Genomic DNA, 2417 nt, shown 5'->3' with positions numbered 1-2417 from the left:
GTGAATTGAGGGGGAGAAAAAAAAACCCTCAACAACCAGAATAGAGCTAAAGCATGACGATGAGACCGCATGGACAGAAACAAACACAGGGGAGGGAGGGATTGAGGAAGAGAGGCAGATGTGTGTTGACAGTTGGTATGTCCGCCACTCTCTGGGTCATTAAGAAACAGATACCCCCGCTGCCCATACCCCCTTCTGTGGGAAGCTGATGTTGAGGCTGGAGGGGAGTTTGAACCAGGACCAAGACTCATCACCCAGGCCAACCTGTCCACCAAACCCCACCAGGGTGAGTGCAAGCTGGGGTGAAGAGCCTCTGAACGCCCCTCGAAGCTCCATGGGGACGATTGGAGGCGTTTTGTCAGTGTTTAAGTTCGACTACGTGCGTTTCTGTGAAAATACAAAAGCAGCTCCAGGCTATAGGGCCTCTCCAGCCATGTCTGTCTTCTTGGTAAATAAATCTAAAACTGTCTTTTCACCAAGAGCCATAAAGAAACATTAAATCAAAAACAAACTCTCACTCAGAGGGAACAAATTGGTAAAAGGCAATCTGGGGAACAAGCTGTAAGTGTTGTGTGTGTGTTAGGACAACTGCTCCTGTGTGTGAATGCGTGTGTCTGCTGTCGCTGCTCAAACAGTTCGAAGTGATACAGTTTTATTTGCCACAGTATGTGTGTGTCAGTATAACAAGAACATAATCTATAGGAGGGTGCAAGGTGTGTGTCTGGGTACGTGGGCGGGCGATGGCTTGTGCCTCGAGTTTGTGTGTGTGTGTGTTTTTTTTCTGTGAATGCTAAGAAGGGAAAGAAAATACATTTAAAGAATATGTGTGTGTGCGTGTGTGTGTATAGGGGAGGATCATGTGCGTCGGATGTGTCCCCATTTCTGCACGGTGCTCGTTTCTTCCCTGTTTCCACCCTCCGCAAATCTCGGCGGTGGCAGCGGCAGCGGCAGTGACATTTGGGAGCAATTTTTAAGTGCGCCTGCAAAGGTTGTCAAGGGATTAATCTCATCTCACGCTGGGGCGCAGAAAAAAACGGCTTCCTCCAAGAATTAAACACAATTTACCCATCAAGACAAGTCTTTCAGGATGGGAGACAAGCATAAATAATATCTCCTCGGTCCAGATTCGCTAATTTACAAGCTTAGCATCTCCAAATGTTATTAGCGGGAATGACGAGGTTACCAGAAGGCGCTGTAGGGAATGATTTGTTATCCGGGCAAGCAGCAGCTGCAGCAAAAAGCGCATGTTGGAGTGCTGGGATAGAAAGACAGACATACCTGACACCCACTGCCTCACCCCTCCTTCCCCTCTCCTCCCCCTCCACTGCCAATACGACACCCAGGACTACACACACCTCAGGCTGGCAGATAGTGAACTTGGCATCTCTCGAGCTAATGTTCTTTTCCACTCCTCTCATTCTCATTTGCTTTCAGTCTCCCCTTTCTCCCTCTCTCTTATTGCCATTTATTTTTCTCTGTTTTCCCTCGGTTCCTCTCCCTCTCTCCCTCTGTATCGCTCTTTCTCTCCCACTTGCTCTTGAGGCTCGAAACATCAAATAGAACATTTGGGCAACCGTTGTCATCTTGGCAAGTGTTGAAGTAGCTCTCGTCTGCAATAAGAAAAAAAAAGGGAGCGAGGAGGAAGTTAGTTTTTTAGATATTCAGCCGCTCTTAACATATCAGTCAAAGCGAATACAGATGTCTCTATGCCTCATCCAAAAATATGTTTGTCTCTTCTAAAGATCTATATCGGCATCTTTGCTCGGTCACCGTCAATCACGAGCCGCCTGAGTTCTCTGGCCAAGTTTAGCAGAATTTTCCGTGATTAACTTTGTAAATAACCAGGTGCCTCCTGAATTTGGATGCTGCACCTTTTCTAAGCTGACAAGGAGCTAACACCCTCAATCTGACGTTGCCGTTGTGTGATGGATCACTCGCTGCGTGTGTGCCTTTGTGCATGCATGTAGGTGTGCATGTGTTTGTGTGTGTGTGTGTGTTAAAGGGAGAGTATTTTGATCTGTGCTGGCTGTTTATCTTGGTGAAACAGGAGTCTCCCGTCACTCCAGCCCCTTTCTGATCCTGACAGATGAGTTCAACCCCAGCCTGCAGCCTCCGAGGGGAAAAGAGGAGAGGAGAGAGAGAAAGGGAGGGGAGGGGAGGGAGGGTAAGAGAAAGAAACAGATGGATATAGGAAACAGAAATAGGAGAGAAAGTGAGCGAAAGAAAGAAACACACAGAGATGGAGAAAGAGAAGAAGACAGACAGAAAAGGGAGAGGACTGGAGGAGAAAAGAGAGGGCGCTTAGCTTCACCTGCCAGTCTGTGTTAGCAGGGATGAGCCAGAGTTTCCTGCTTCTGGAAGCTTAGTGTCAAAGGTGGGACTGCAGGGCTCTGTCTGACGTGTGTGTGTGTGTGTGT

The sequence above is a fragment of the Morone saxatilis genome, unplaced genomic scaffold (assembly GCF_004916995.1).
Source record: "Morone saxatilis isolate NCDOM2014 unplaced genomic scaffold, NCSU_SB_2.0 Contig10, whole genome shotgun sequence".
Taxonomy (NCBI): domain Eukaryota; kingdom Metazoa; phylum Chordata; class Actinopteri; family Moronidae; genus Morone; species Morone saxatilis.
Note: the sequence above shows the minus strand (reverse complement) of the source record.